This window comes from Podarcis liolepis (assembly GCF_965112155.1).
Source record: "Podarcis liolepis genome assembly, chromosome: 15".
NCBI classification, from domain to species: Eukaryota; Metazoa; Chordata; class Lepidosauria; order Squamata; family Lacertidae; genus Podarcis; species Podarcis liolepis.
Window position 1 is genome coordinate 5,281,403 of NC_139566.1, and position 6,253 is coordinate 5,287,655.

At 48.1% G+C, this 6,253-nt stretch overlaps 1 protein-coding gene and 1 long non-coding RNA gene across 2 annotated transcripts in view; one reads left to right on the forward strand and one right to left on the reverse strand.

Moving 5' to 3' along the window:
- The window catches only part of LOC310694277 (uncharacterized protein), a 160,976-nt gene that overhangs the window by 29,914 nt on the left and 124,809 nt on the right, over positions 1-6,253 (forward strand). The gene's annotated exons all lie outside the window — the stretch shown is intronic.
- On the reverse strand, positions 423-935 carry LOC310694442. Its single transcript, XR_014519707.1, has 2 exons — positions 876-935; positions 423-833 (listed from the first exon to the last, which is right to left on the reverse strand). It is a non-coding gene; the product is annotated as an uncharacterized lncRNA (long non-coding RNA).

Here is a 6,253-nt window from a genome sequence, read left to right on the forward strand (position 1 = left end):
TACCTCCGGAACAAATTAAGCATGTAACCAGAGGTACCACTGTACAGTCATACCTCGGGTTGAAGTACCTTCAAGTTAAGTATTTTCAGGTTGTGCTCCGCGGCGACCCGGAAGTACCGTATTTTTCGCTCTATAACACGCACCTGACCATAACACGCACATCGTTTTTAGAGGAGAAAAACAAGGGAAAAAACATTCTGAATGAAACAGTGGATGTATCATTTTTGTGCTTCATGCTGTGGCCACAGACATGTGATCTGATGGTGAATTTGTGGTGACCCAATGCAAAGATCCTGAGGATCCATGTGGAGCCATGCTTTTTAACCACGTTTTTGCACCATTGCAGCCCCAGGCAACAGTGGGTGCGTGATTTTGGGGGGGCAGGCTGTAGCCATGGACATGCTATGTGCTCTGATGGTGAATTTGGGGTGACCCAATGCAAAGATTCTGAGGATCCATGTGGATCTATGCTTTTTAACCACGTTTTTGCACCATTGCAGCCCCAGGCAACAGTGGGTGCGTGATTTGGGGGGGGGGGCAGGCTGTAGCCATGGACATGCTATGTGATCTGATGGTGAATTTGGGTGACCCAATGCAAAGATTCTGAGGATCCATGTGGATCTATGCTTTGTAACCACATTTTAAGTGGGGAGGGAAGGAAAAACAAAGAAGGGAAAAGGAGCATGAGAGGGGTGTGCAGAGAAGCAGCTGGCTAAAAATGCAGGAGAGGGATTTAACGGGAGGGAGGAAAGAAAGGCAAAGGTTTCCCCCCACCCAAGCACCCAAACCAGCCAGCTCTCTCTCTCTCTCTCTCTCTCTCTCTCTCTCTCTCTCTCTCTCTCCCCCACCTGCATGTTGCCTGCTAGTCCCTAGACGCAGCACCGGAGCACAGAGAGGAATTAGAAGGAACGACTCTGCTTTCCCCTCTGCTTGCCTGGAGGGGGGGGGGGCTTTCCCTGCTCTTTGTTCCGTTGAGCAAACACAGCAACGAAACAGAGCAGGGTGGGCAGTAAGACCCTGAGGCAGAATGCAGGAAAGCAGCCGCTTCCTCTTTTCAGGTTTCCCTTCTCCGTGAAGCGCGATTTGATTTTTGTCTAATTTTTTGGCTCCAGGGACCACACATTCGCTCTATAACACGCACAGACATTTCCCCTTCCTTTTTAGGAGAAAAAATCTGCGTGTTATAGAGGGAAAAATACGGTAACAGTGCGCGTTACTTCCGGGTTTCGCCACTCACGCATGCGCAGATGCTCAAAATGACATCACGTGCATGCGTGGAAGTGGCGAGATACGACCCGCAGTCGCGTCTTATGTTTACTTCAGGATGCGAACGGGGCTCTGGAACGGATCCCGTTCGTATCCAGAGGTACCACTGGTTGTAAGTTGCTCATACCTTGCTTCCGTAAAGCAGTGTGCTCCACACACAAGTCTGGTAGACCTTCATCTACAGCAGGCAGAAAAATCATTTAAGCGGCCCGCCAGGACTTTCAGCAATTTTAAGATGGTCGGGGGGGGGGGAGTTTGGGGACCAGGGATCTGGGCTGCACCCTTTACCTAGGAGTAAGCTCCATTAGAAAAAAAGAAAGTTTACTGATGAGCAGGCACACATAGGATGACATTGTCAAGTCCTGCCCAGAGAACTCTAATAGGAGAGGCAATTAGATGTGGGATTGCTACTTTTCTCCCCAAGGGAGAGATAGAGATATTTTGGTGACTGAATTAGCTGGCATTCCAAGCAGGTTCTTTTAATTTTTAATTAATTTATTTATACTTTTCAAGTTTATACATTTCACTAATGTTGCAATCATTTTGACATTTCAAAACTTGACTTCCTTCCCCCTCTTTCTGCGGTTCCTTAAATTTATTCTTAATATCTTCTGCATATCCAAATTAACTCAATTTGCTCATTTATTCATCTTCTTTAAATATATACTCTTGCGAAACTGCAGGTTATTGCAATAATCCTGCCAATGTCGTTATCTGTTTACAATTTATCTGTAAATATTCAATAAACCATTTCCATTCTTTTATATATATATATTTAAAAATTGTTATCTTGATTTCTTATTCTTCCGGTAAGTTTCGCCATTTCTGCATATTCCGTAAGTTTCTGTATCCGTTTTTCCTTTGCTGAGACTACCAAGCAGTTTCAACCGGAGAAGCTTTGAGCAAAGATCTCAGATGCCACCAGAAGAAAAGTTGTGAATTTTTTGACCCTTGCCATTGCGGTGGTGTGGGGAAGGAAGCAAGGCAAGTCCGTTTTGCTGCTGCATGTGAGGAAGAAATTCAACAGGTGCAGTTCAGGTTGCACTTCATGCCAGAGGGAGAAAGTTGCTTACGGAGAATATTCAGAAGCAGTTTTTTTTAAGGTGTTCCAAGCGAAGGTAGCCCACACCCTGGCAGCGGAAACAGGTTCTGGATGAGCCCTGTCTTCTGCCAACAGCCGCACACAGGTTGAACTATTTACTTAACAAAATGAGGTGGGAAGATGGCAAAGCCCTGGGTGGTATTAGCAAAGCGCACCATTTTAGACTGCAAGGGCGGGTCATGCTTTTGAACACCGCTTTGTATTAAAAACAAGCAACGCCACACTACACAGGAGTTGCACTGAGTCAGACCTTCGGTCCATCCATCTAAGTATTGCTGACACTGGCTGGCAGCAGGTCTCCTGGTGTTCCAGGAGCTGGGACCTTTTGCACACAACGTAACTAAGGTACAGTCTCGCCCGGTCCTCGTAGAAGTGAGGAAAGAGGGTGCCATTTAAAATAGAAACCTTGCTCTTCGTGGTTCTGAATGAAGGGTCAATTCAAAGAGTCAGGCTGCTGAGTCCATCTACCTCAGTACTGCCCACACTGACTGGCAGCAGCTATCCAGGGTTTCAGGCCGGGAGCCGCCCCCGTCTCTACCACGGATTGAATCAGGGACATTCTACATGCAAAGCAGGTGTTCTGCCACGGAGCCACAACTCTTCCCTTAAAAATAAAAGTAAGATTCCAGACCTCATGGTTCAGGGACAGGAAGGTGCCTTAAACTGAAGCTAGCTCAGTAATGAGGTACTCAGCGGATGCTCATTCAATTTGCAGGTGATTCCAAGGGACGCGGGTGGCCCTGTGGGTTAAACCACAGAGCCTAGGACTTGCTGATCAGAAGGTCGGCAGTTCTCTCCTGCCAATCTAGCAGTTCGAAAGCACACCAGTGCAAGTAGATAAATAGGTACCACTCCAGCGGGAAGGTAAATGGTGTTTCCGTGCGCTGCTCTGGTTCACCAGAAGCGGCTTAGTCATGCTGGCCACATGACATGGAAGCTGTACGCCGGCTCCCTCGGCCAATAAAGCGAGATGAGTGCCGCAACCCCAGAGTCGGTCACTGGACACCCAGCGACCCTCAGCGGCCAGCATGACCAATGGTTAGTGCATGATTTAAGTTGTTTTTAATTGTTCTAAATATTGTGGTTTAAAGCTGCAACCTGCCCTGGGACCTTTTGCTGTTGTTGTTGTTTAGTCATGTCCGCCTCTTCGTGACCCCCTGGACCAGAGCACGCCAGGCCCTCCTGTCTTCCACTGCCTCCCACAGTTTGGTCAAACTCATGCTGGTAGCTTCGAGAACACTGTCCAACCATCTCGTCCTCTGTCGTCCCCTTCTCCTTGGGCCCTCCATCTTTCCCAACATCAGGGTCTTTTCCAGGGAGTCTTCTCTTCTCATGAGGTGGCCAAAGTATTGGAGCCTCAGCTTCAGGATCTGTCCTTCCAGTGAGCACTCAGGGCTGATTTCCCTCAGAATGGATCGGTTTGATCTCCTTGCAGTCCATGGGACTCTCAAGAGTCTCCTCCAGCACCAGAATTCAAAAGCATCCATTCTTTGGTGATCAGCCTTCTTTATGGTCCAGCTCTCACTTCCATACATCACGACTGGGAAAACCATAGCTTTAACTATACGGACCTTTGTTGGCAAGGTGATGTCTCTGCTTTTAAAGATGCTGTCTTAAAAATCTATTTTAAGATACTGGAGTGGCTTGCAGGTTCCTGCTCCAGGTGGATCACGTTTGGTCAAAACTCTCCACTATGACCTGTCCATCTTGGGTGGAACTGCACGGCATAGCTCATAGCTTCTCTGAGTTATTCAAGCCCCGTCGCCACGGCAAGGCAGGGATCCATTAAGGAGCCTGGGACCTTAGGGTGGGTAATTAAAAATAAACAAACAGAGAAATAATAGGGCACCACAGGTCATGCCCCCTGCCCCAGCCCCACTCTGTCATCCGGCCCCACCGCAGCTGCACCTATGGGTGCTGAAAGACAGCCTGCTTTGAGGAATCTGGACGGGCAGGAATGTTCTGGGAGGGCAAACTCCTCTCCCTGCGCTCTCTCTCTCTCTCTCTCTTTGCAGTGATCTTCCTTCCACTTTTAGGTAAACAAGGCAGCGGCCCGCCGACGCCTCCCGCTCCCTCCCCTCCGGGCCGCACACGTGTCTGAGGAGTAAGGAGGCGGCGGCCGGGCCATGAATGGGACTCCGGGCCACGCCCACACCCAGGCGCCGGCCAATGGCGCGGCGTTCCATCCGGCCGGGACGGGCCAATGGGGAGCCCGCTGGCGCTTCTCGGCACCCGCGGCGTGAGTGAAAGTTACATAAGAATGAATGAGTCGCCTGCCGCGTCAATCAAGCGCGCATTCGCACGCGCCGCGTGTCCCTTTCGGTTTTTTCCCCACCCGCGACGCGCAGGACGAGAGAGGGTCGTGGGAATGAGGATCCGAATGGGGTCCTTAGCTCCCAAATAGAAGTGTAATTCGCTTTTTCATAGCGTCACCATTTTTTATTGATTTATGGCGCATCTAGAAAATTTATTTGGACCTATTAATCGGTCTTGAGAAAAGATCCCCTTCCTTTTTTTTTTAGTTAGTAACGTGAATAGCTTCACTTCTGGGTGGGTGAGTTTTATGCTCAAGAGCGGCACGAATTAAATTAAAATAAATAAATAGATCAATAGGTTGCTTTTTGCCACGCGGAGGGAGCTCACGTTTGAAGAGCCAATTAGATGTATTATTAGTATTATTTTTGTATTTTATTATTATTAGTAGTATTAATTACTATTAGTAGTATTAATTACTCTTCCTTCACTCTAAAGTCTCACGGGTGGGTTGCAACAATTAAAACACAAATTATTTTTTTAAAGTTTTTTTGTTTTTTAATAAAAAAGCTACAGTCACAAAAAATAAGGTTTGGTGTAGTGTCCTGGGTTCAAATAATTTCCCTTCAGTGGCCATGGGCATAGCCAGGATATTTGTGGGGTGGGGCAGGCCTTTTGTTATTGGGGGGGGAGACAGAACCTCGGTTTGCTATGCCTTTTTATTGATTTTTATTGATTGGGGGGTAGCTGCCCCCCTGGCTACGTCCAGCCTAATCTGCCTCAGAGGGTTGTTGTGAGGAGAAAACAGTGAAAAGTGGGGGGGGGGGGCAGTAGCATGTAGCCCCCAGGTCTACCCATGCGCTCTTTGGAGAAAAGGTGAGATATAAATGAATGCATAGAATAAAAAATAAATAAAAACATGCCTGTATGCATGTCTGCTAAGTTCTTCTCATGGACTAGCACATCATAGCTGTCAACGTTTCCCTTTTTTTAAGGGAAATTTCCTTATTCCGAATAGGATTCTTCACAAGAAAAGGGAAAAGTTTACAGCTATGTATAGTGGTACTTCGGGTTACATACGCTTCAGGTTACAGACTCCGCTAACCCAGAAATAGTGCTTCAGGTTAAGAACTTTGCTTCAGGATAAGTACAGAAATCGTGCAGCGGCGGCACAGCGGTAGCAGGAGGCTCCATTAGCTAAAGTGGTGCTTCAGGTTAAGAACAATTTCAGGTTAAGTACGGACCTCTGGAACGAATTAAGTATTTAACCTGAGGTACCACTGTACATGGGACGTGGGTGGCGCTGTGGGTTAAACCACAGAGCCAAGGACTTGACAATCAGAAGGTCAGCGGTTCGAATCCCCGCGACGGGGTGAGCTCCCGTTGCTCGGTCCCTGCTGCTGCCAACCTTGCAGTTCGAAAGCACGTCAAAGTGCAAGTAGATAAATAGGTACCGCTCCGGCGAGAAGGTAAATGGTGTTTCCGTGCGCTGCTCTGGTACTCCAGAAGCGGCTTAGTCATGCTGGCCACATGACCCAGAAGCTGTATGCCAGCTCCCTTGGCCTATAGAGCGAGATGAGCTCCACAACTCCAGAGTCGGCCATGACTGGACCTAATGGTCAGGGGTCCCTT